Genomic DNA, 9,466 nt, shown 5'->3' on the forward strand with positions numbered 1-9,466 from the left:
AAAGTAATGTTGGAGATTTGGAGGATGTTGAAAACCAACCTCGTCTCCGCGTGTCGTTTGATAAGCTGGGTGAATTCGTGAAAAGGAAGGGATTAAGAAACACCAGAATACAAGTTAAACAATAATCCTGCTTTAATGATAAACAGTAACGATACAAATACAAAGAAATCACGAAGCACTCTGCAGAGTACTCCGGCTCAGGTTCTACCACCGTGTGAGACAGGTCTCAGGAACGGCCGGTGAAAAACAAGAGCGCGAACCAAAGGAAAACACAGGCTTTCATACTAAAACACAGGAGGAGGTGTGTGCGGGCTTTCCCCAGAGGTCATCTTATTGCAGAGACCAACACATGGCCTGTCGCATCCCAATCAGTGCGACACAGCAGAAGAAACCCGGAAACAAAAAGTCTCATTCAGTTTGACGAAGACCAGACACCTTTTGGTGTCTGGTACGAACTTGCTCTCAACAACAAGTTTCCCTATCTTATTTCACATCTTGTAGCCAGCACACACACATCCCCTGTATGGCCCTTTGTCCCTGTGTCCATCTTCCCCCCTTCAGGTTACCACACACAAGTTAAAAGTATGTTTTAAGATATAGTTGTTATAGTTGGCTAAATATACGTAATACATGTTAATTACTTTCATATCAATAACAACGAGGAACACATTACCTATGCTCTTAAGCAGTATTAGAGATGCTTTTCAATAGTCAAACTTCACACAGGCCTACCTATGGCCCTTCCATTTGTTTGAGCTATTGTTCACATCTTTACTTCAAATAAAAGGTTTCACATTGTATATTTCCAGCTTCCTTTACACATACTGTTATTATTAATACAAAGTAACCAACCACACACATCTATTGAAAACAAGTCGATTCCCCTGATAATTGACATGCTGAAACTCTTCGGAATGTGTTCCCTCCCCCAACTCTCTCGTCCCTGTCATAAAAAACTGCTTCCATTTCATATAGAGTAATGAAAGATGTTTAAGCTAATTTCTCCACAATGTTTGTAGCCATTTAGTACCCACACATGAAAGAATAAGAACAGAGGTATAGTTGACCAGTAATCCTGTAGCACATATATTTTACTGCAATGAAAACACACACACATCTGCTACAAGATTGTGTAGCGCACACCCTTCTTTTACGAGGGAAACATTCCAGAGTTTCGGCACTATCTCCAAATAAGGGTGTCCCATGCTCCCATCTCTTCTCAAAACACAAGGACTTCACCTCAATATATTGGGGGAGGGAAAAGATACTTTGTCCTTCAAATTTAACACACATGAATATACATAAGGTGACATTAAAATGAATATACCAGATTAACTTTCCTGCCATAACACGTTACTTTAATCCTTCAAATAATTCAAATAATCCTTCAGTAACCAACATCTACTCAAACACAGTAAACCCTGGGCTGTCTGGAGGCCTATAGGAATTCCAACATAACAAACACCTTTATGAACATTCCAAAAGCACATGGTCCTGAAATCTGCTTCCCATGCAATTCTGTCAGTCTCACTTAATTACTAGTTGACTTGCTTCAGAGATCATCAATCATTTGTCTGAGAGAACAAGACAACGTGTGAAGTATAGACCAACTGGAATGTTGTTAAAGCAAATAACACCACCATTAAAACCAGAATTTATTTAAATTCATAATTGCAGAAATAAATATCACTTTCAACAATACTTCCATTGCAATCCGTAACATTCATACTCACAAGAGTCAAAACAAACACAAACACATCAAAAGGGCATATTTTAATTTAGTTGTGATAAATGTGTCATCTTCAAAACTATTGTGGTATTTCTTGATATTCTCCAGCAAACGAAGAAAGTCAGAAATATTTATTGTAAGGATGAAAATAAAGACAAAATTACAACTTGAAGTTACTTTTCAGATTGTAAGCAACAAATGCCATTTAATTTTTTGATGTGTATCGATCATTTCATGCTCATTTAACCAGACAGTTAACATATAAATACAAATGTCTCTGCATAAAATCACACCTGCTGCAGGAACATGTAACTGGGCCAGCAAGTCCTGATATAAGACAATAAACCTGTCACCGATAGATACTGTACATGACAGCTTCAATGAAAGTGGTTCAGAATTTGCATATTGTGCTGAAGCACCGTAATCTCAAGTTATGACCATTTACTGTCAAGTATGTTCTTACGCCTAAAGGTTTACTGTAGGCAATTCCTTTCCCGACAGATTGCACTTGAAATCTTGGTAGTGGTTCATAATTTGCATATAGTGGTGCACACAGGAAGCAAAAGCCCCTTTCTTTCAGCAACCCCTCAAGGCTTACCTTACATTTGTTGAGATAGACTGCCTGCCTCTGTAAAGGTGTGTGGCTGATATGTGACTTCAGCCTTTAAGCACATAACTAGAGGAACATTCAATAGCTACCCAAATATAGCAATGCCCATAGGTAGGAGAGGTCCACTCAAGGTCGGAGCACATTAGTGCAAAAAATATGACAGTGAGATCAAAAGACAGTCCAATTCGCCCACCTACATGTTAACAGACCAAGTATAGATTTGTTGGTGCCTTTGTGTTGCTTAATGCCATTACGTGACCTGTTCGCAGGATTAGATTTACATAAAACTAAGTGTCTAAGAAACATGTAAAAACCAGCCCAACACGAGGCTCATCTATGAAAGGACTGCCATGTTTGAAGCAAATATCTGCACTGGTATTTTCATCCCTTAAACCAGTGGTTCCCAACCGGTGTGCCACGGCACACTGGGGTGCCGCGAGCACTGTCCAAGTGTGCCGCAAAAAAACGTATTTTTATGTATTTAATAAACTTCACTTCATATACACTTTATTTTATTACATGTACACTGGAGTTCATAAGCTAATAAAACATATATTGCTCAGATTTACAAATATTAAACAGCTTAAATTCTCATGATTTACGTCAGCCGTCATTGTTTACGGTGTGCAGAGCAGCTTTTTATCCTCGCGCCAAATAATTTCAAGATGGATCGTTACGTAGTGACAATAAATAAAGAAGCACCCCAGCCCTCAACAACACAGGCAGGGATGACAGAACATGATGGCACAGCAGTGCAAAAGAAGTCTAAAATAACATTAATATCAGCCACAAGTTTAAACAGCAGAGCTCAGGATGAACTCGCAGAGCTATCTATGGACCGCTCCCTGAAACTGAAGCACGGGGAACTACGTCTGGATATATTTTGACTGCTTGTGGGACACGAGTATCCATCCCTCTCAGAGAGTGCCATCAAGGTGCTTTTACAGTTTCTAACCTCCTACTTGTGCGAGCTGGCGTTTTCCTCACTCGCATATGTCAAAAACAAGACCCGGACCCGGCTGTCAGTGGAGCAGGACCTCCGCGTTGCGCTGTCCACTATCCCCCCACGCATCAAGAGACTCTGCTCACAAAAGCAGGCACAAGTGTCGCACTAGCACCGTGTAACGGTCTGAGAAATGTTTATGTTTGGATGTTCATTTGTGTGCCTTTCTTATAAATGTATGATTTATGATTTTGTCAATCAGTATTATCTGGATAGCGAAATGCAGAATGTTTCATATTTGGGATGTGGTTGATGAGTCACATGACCACAGTCAGGTCAGAGGGCATTGTTTCATCCCTCCAATTCTATTAAGTTATTATTTAATCTAAGTGATCATAGGCCTGCCTCTTTTGAAATCCAAATGTAAAATAATAACTGTATTGATATGTATTCGTGTTTTTACACAGGTAGGTCTACTATTTTCAGCCAAAACAAAAGAGCCTACTTAGTAGGCCTGTTTATAATATTGAAATCATAGAAATGGTGTTGACATTTTTAGTCTGGTTCTTGTTATTATGTGTGAATACATTATTTGTTCTATAAAATGTTCTATTCAATTAAATACATTTGAAAACCAATTTATGGTGCATTTATGGTTTTTAGTTTAACCTCTGAAGTGGTTTTTAAATCTACAAAAAGTTGGGGTGCCTTGGGGTCGAGAAATATTTTCAGGGGTGCCTTGGTAAAAAAAAAGGTTGGGAACCACTGCCTTAAACATCCAGTGTCCCCACATCATTAGTTTGAATTCAGTTTTACATTTATTTGAATCCCTCAAGCTAGTGTGTAAAATCAGACCAAGACAATTGAGGACAGCCCAGTAACAAAGGTGATAATTTCAACGTTTAGAGGAAGCCGGGGGCAGTCTTCTTTGGCACAACTTGCTGTACATAAAATGAGTTTGATAGTGCTTTTCCTAATGCTCAAAGACACGTTACTATTATGGGTCCAAAGTGCATTTCTCAAAGATGAAAGAGATCGGCAAGTGGTTTTAGTTTAGTACATTATATAAATAAAGTTGTGTTTCGATATTGCTTTGATGTGATGCAGGCCCAACAAAAGACACCACTAGTTCCAGTTATCAGGCAGTTGGGACTTTATTTCAATGGATCAGTGTCTTTTTACAATGTGAAATGTTTTTCGAACAAACAAGTTCTCCTTCTTCAGATCAGTGTCCATGAGTCCCACGATCATCTGAAAGAGAGGACATTTGATAAATGCAAAGAAAAGCAAACGCTGCAGTTGTAACAGCTTAGCACTATAGTTACTACTTTGTCAGCAATCAGCTTCACTCTGTTTATTATCTGTCTGCATTCACCATTTGTCTTAGTACATCCCAGCAAGTCTAGTCAAGCCCTTAAATGATACATGTAATGAGTATAAATTAAGTCAGGGGAATCTATCTTGGATTCTGAACAAACCCAGCAAGGTATGACACATTTCTACATCATATTTCACACAAAGCTTCTCTAAAGGACACTTGACAAACATGCAGAACAGATTGTGTCATGAGCAGATCCTGATCCACTCAACCATCTGCCAGTAATTCCAGTTTTAGATTCATCACAACAGAAGCAGCCAGTGGATCGTTTCGACAGACAATGCAATTTTACCTGCACAAAGTGAGTGTTCTTCTGTCAGCTGGTTTGGTTGGATGCTTAACCAGCACGTCATGACTACAGCACATCTTATGGCAGCTCACAGGCCTTTCGCTATAGAGGGAAATTAGGCTGAATGTCATTAGTCAAGCCTTTTTCAAATCATGTTTTATATCTGCATCATCAATGTTCAGAAAACCGATGATCACCACTAACAATCTGACGGTAATTCCAGCTATTTCAGTTTTAGATTCATCACAACAGAAGCAACTAGTTTGATTTTATGACACACAATGCACTTTTACCTGCACAAAGTGAGTGTTCTTCTGTCAGCTGGTTCAGTTGGAAGTATGCGCAACACTGCGTGACTCGACACAGCTTAGGGCAGCTCAGGCGTTTTTCTACGGAGGGAAATTAGGTTGAAATGTGTTATGCTATTATTCTGTCTTTTTCTGAAACATATGTGCATCATCAAATGTTCAGAAAACCGATCATCACCACTAACAATCTGCCGGTAATTCCAGCTATTTCAGTTTTAGATTCATCACAACAGAAGCAGACAGTTTATGTTTATAAACAACGCAATTTTTACCTGCACAAAACTGATGTTCTTGAGTCCACTGGTTCAGTTGGAAGTATGCATGACTACAGCACATCTAAGGGCAGCTCACAGGCCTTTTCCTAAAGGAAACAAGGTGGAAATGGGTTATGTTATTAATCAGTGATGCAAACAAAGGTATGGTGAAAAAAGAGAGAACTATTCAAAGCAGAAAAAAAACTGCGTAATATACCATCTGACAGGCCTGTGCTTATAATGCTTCAATTAACTGGCTATTCTTTATAATATACTCAGATCAATAGGAGACGGAGATGTTGAGTTATAAATCAAGGGTTTTTATTATTATTTACAGCAGGGGTGGGGAACCTTTTTCCTTTCAATTTTACAACATCCTCCGAGGGCCGTACAAATTATTGAACTCAACCTCTGCTTAAAAAAACTAAAATCACAGCCCATTCATTTGGCCTTTCTTTCATGCTGTGCAAAGAAAAGCAACCTCTTAATCCAGATATCTTAACATGACTTGCGCATGCATGCATGTGCACGGTCTGGCATGACCACCAAAACAGAAAGATATGGACACAAGATGTGTGCCAATGTATTTAGTATCCATGTGAACATGATTTAAGTGGGGGGGACCTAACCTTCTCTAGGTGGGTCCGGGAAGATTTCTTTTTAAATATTGAAGTTAAAAGCATCAATCTGGTGCACTTTGAGAGCAACATGAGGAGATCTATGGGTACATCTTTCAACACCCATTTGAAACAGAACTGTAAGCAGATTTTTCTTTTGGGATATTTTACAAATCACTCCCCTTTTAAACTCTATTCTTGTTATTTTTAACAACTTTTTTGTTACTGTCATATAGTATGTTATACCCGTTTTTCATTTAGTCTCTAATTTCTCATTAATAATTATAATGATCATATCAAGGTGTGCCCTAACCTCACTGAGCTGAGGTTATTTGAGCCTGTCAGGAGAGCTCTCTTCCACCTGGTTGTAGAAAAGCTCTTTAAATTTGTCAGCATAGCTAGCTAACCAGAATCTAATAACAACAGATTCGTTAGCATAGCTAGCTAACCAGATGCTAATAACAACAGATCGCCACTGGGCTTACAACTAAAGACACAGCCACGCAAACACTGGGGCATGTGTACGGCTCCTTATGGGTACTGCAATATTTGAAGAGCTGGAGCGGCGTTCCGGTGCTCTCCGTCTGCACTATCGTCTACACTCCTTTCAGACGAGACATAACCACGTGAAGACACGTTACGCTCGTGTTGTGTTCAAGGAACCTGTCCTTGGCCAGGAAAAACAGGCACTCGCTTGTTTAATTATTTTGCGATCTAGATTTCTTCTTCTTTTTTGAAGTGAGAAGTTCTCCGTCAGTCGAACGGACTAACGGACGGACTAACGGACCCCCACCCAAAACGAAAACTCTTTGGTTCTCCACGAATTACAAAAGTCACCCAAAGCAGCGTTAAAAAAGCGGGAGGCGCCGAAAAGCGACTAATTTGCATCACTGATTAATCTAGTCTGTTTTTCCCCATGAAGTTTCATAACGGCATCATTAATGTTCAGAAAACCGATTATCACCACTAAAAATCTGCCGGTAATTCCAGCTATTTCAGTTTTAGATTCATCACAACAGAAAAAGCAAGTTGTTTTTATGACAGACAATGGACTTTTACCTCCAGTAAAAAAATTGATGTTCTTCGTCAGCTGGTTGGTTGGCAGTATGCGCAGCACTGCATGACTACAGCACATCTTAGGGCAGCTCAGGATCTTTGCTACAGAGGGAAATTAGGTTGAAGGTCATTTAGTCAAGCCTTTTTTTAAATCATGGTTTGTATCGGCGTCATCAATGTTCAGAAAACCGATTATCACCACTAACAATCTGACGGTAATTCCAGCTATTTCAGTTTTAGATTCATCACAACAGAAGCAGCTAGTTTGATTTTATGACACACAATGCACTTTTACCTGCAAAAATTGATGTTCTTCGTCAGCTGGTTGGAAGCATGCGCAGCACTGCATGAGCACATCTTATGGCAGCTCACAGGTTTTTTTCCTACAGAGGAAAACAAGGTTGAAATGAGTTAATGCCATTAATCCAGTTTCCATCAAGTTACATAAATGCATCTTCAATGTTCAGAAAACCGATGATCACCACTAACAATCTGACGGTAATTCCAGCTATTTCAGTTTTAGATTCATCACAACAGAAAAAGCAAGTTGTTTTTATGACACACAATGCACTTTTACCTCCAGTAAAAAAATTGATGTTCTTCGTCAGCTGGTTGGTTGGAAGCATGCGCAGCACTGCATGCCCACAGCACATCCTATGGCAGCTCACAGGTTTTTTCCTAAAGAGGGAAACGATGTTGAAATGAGTTAATGCCATTAATCCAGTCTCCATCAAGTTACATAAATGCATCTTCAATGTTCAGAAAACCGATGATCACCACTAACAATCTGATGGTAATTCCAGCTATTTCAGTTTTAGATTCATCACAACAGAAAAAGCAAGTTTGATTTTATGCCAGACAATGCACTTTTACCTGAACAAAGTGAGTATTCTTCAGTCAACTGGTTTGGTTGGCTGTTTTTGAATCACTGCACGACTTCAGCACATCTTAGGGCAGCTCAGGATCTTTGCTACAGAGGGAAATTAGGTTGAAGGTCATTTAGTCAAGCCTTTTTTTAAATCATGGTTTGTATCGGCGTCAATGTTTAGAAAACCGATGATCACCACTAACAATCTGACGGTAATTCCAGCTATTTCAGTTTTAGATTCATCACAACAGAAGCAGCTAGTTTGATTTTATGACACACAATGCACTTTTACCTGCAAAAATGGATGTTCTTCGTCAGCTGGTTGGTTGGAAGCATGCGCAGCACTGCATGAGCACATCCTATGGCAGCTCACAGGTTTTTTCCTAAAGAGGGAAACGATGTTGAAATGAGTTAATGCCATTAATCCAGTCTCCATCAAGTTACATAAATGCATCTTCAATGTTCAGAAAACCGATGATCACCACTAACAATCTGACGGTAATTCCAGCTATTTCAGTTTTAGATTCATCACAACAGAAAAAGCAAGTTGTTTTTATGACACACAATGCACTTTTACCTCCAGTAAAAAAATTGATGTTCTTCGTCAGCTGGTTGGTTGGAAGCATGCACAGCACTGCATGCCCACAGCACATCCTATGGCAGCACACAGGTTTTTTCCTAAAGAGGGAAACGATGTTGAAATGAGTTAATGCCATTAATCCAGTCTCCATCAAGTTACATAAATGCATCTTCAATGTTCAGAAAACCGATGATCACCACTAACAATCTGACGGTAATTCCAGCTATTTCAGTTTTAGATTCATCACAACAGAAGCAGCCAGGTTTGTTTTTATGACAGACAATGCACTTTTACCTGCACAAAGTGAGTGTTCTTCAGTCAGCTGGTTTGGTTGGCTGTTTTTGAATCACTGCACGACTACAGCATATCTTAGGGCAGCTCAGGAGTTTTGCTACAGAGGGAAATTAGGTTGAATGTCATTAGTCAAGCCTTTTTTTAAATCATGTTTTATATCTGCATCTTCAATGTTCAGAAAACCGATCATCACCACTAACAATCTGACGGTAATTCCAGCTATTTCAGTTTTAGATTCATCACAACAGAAAAAGTCAATTGATTTTATGACAGACAGACAATGGACTTTTACCTCCCAAAAAAAAGGGATGTTCTTCATCAGCTGGTTCAGTTGGAAGCATGGCAGCATTGCATGTCTACAGCACATCTTATGGCAGCTCACAGGTTTTTTCCTACAGAGGAAAACAAGTTTGAAATGAGTTAAATGCCATTAATCCAGTCTCCATCAAGTTACATAAATGCATCTTCAATGTTCAGAAAACCGATCACCACCACTAACAATCTGACGGTAATTCCAGCTATTTCAGTTTTAGATTCATC

Source organism: Notothenia rossii (genome assembly GCF_949606895.1).
Source record: "Notothenia rossii genome assembly, chromosome: 9".
Taxonomy (NCBI): domain Eukaryota; kingdom Metazoa; phylum Chordata; class Actinopteri; order Perciformes; family Nototheniidae; genus Notothenia; species Notothenia rossii.